The sequence below is a fragment of the Hipposideros armiger genome, unplaced genomic scaffold (assembly GCF_001890085.2).
Source record: "Hipposideros armiger isolate ML-2016 unplaced genomic scaffold, ASM189008v1 scaffold_782, whole genome shotgun sequence".
In the NCBI taxonomy this organism is placed as follows: Eukaryota; Metazoa; Chordata; class Mammalia; order Chiroptera; family Hipposideridae; genus Hipposideros; species Hipposideros armiger.
Genome location: NW_017732132.1, coordinates 26,758 through 27,748, shown reverse-complemented (window position 1 = coordinate 27,748; position 991 = coordinate 26,758).

Here is a 991-nt window from a genome sequence, read left to right as displayed (position 1 = left end):
AGTCTGGTCTTTAAAAGACACCATAGAGATAATGTAAAGAGAGCAACAAAAAAAAGATATCTGCAATACATATACTTGAGAAATGATTCATACCAAGAACATATTTAAAAACCAACCAACCAAACAAAAGCAAGTCTATGAACCAAGAAGAAAAAGATACAACTCAACAGAACTTCCTACTTCCTGGGAAAGAAAACAGGGGGGCCAGTAAATGCGTGAGAAGGTGGCCAACTTCATTTGTTTTCAAGAAAACATAAATTAAAGCAATGATATGCAATTCCATACTCAGTAGACTAGCAAAAATTAAAGTCTGTCAAAATAGAGTTAGGGGTCAGCCGACTGGCTCAGTTGGTTAAGAGTTAGCTTAAGAGCATGAGCTCTGAGCAACAGGGCCATGGGTTCGATTCCCACATGGGTCAGTTATGCTGCGCCCGAGCTGAGCTGCCACTCAGCTGCCAACAGGTGGCAGGATGACTCAGTTGGTGAGAGCATGTGCTCCTAACAAGTCTACCTGTTCAATGGTGGGCTATGCCTGCCCGCAACTAAGACTGAACTCGGCACCTTAAGCTGAGCTGCCAACCGTTTGACTCAGTGGATAGAGCATGTGCTCTTAACAACAAGGCTGCCGGGTTGGACTCTCACATGGGATGGTGGTTACGCCCACCCACAACTAAAATTGTATGTAACACAGCACCTTGATCTTAGAGGCCATAAACTGCCAAAAGGAAGCCAGATGGCAACTGGCGCTCTCAACAACTAAGACTGAAGAACGACAACTTGGCTGTACCCCTTCCCCAATTCTCCAATACTGTTCCCCTCCCCCAATTTTTTTTTTAAAAAATAGAGTGTTAGGGAAGACTTAGAAAAAGAAGAGCTTTCATCTCCAGCTAGTGGAAATATAAAATGCAGCGATCACTTTAGAACACAGCTTGGAATCTAATAACAGGGAGCATCGAACACACCTGCTTCCTGATGGCCCAAGACCTCCCTC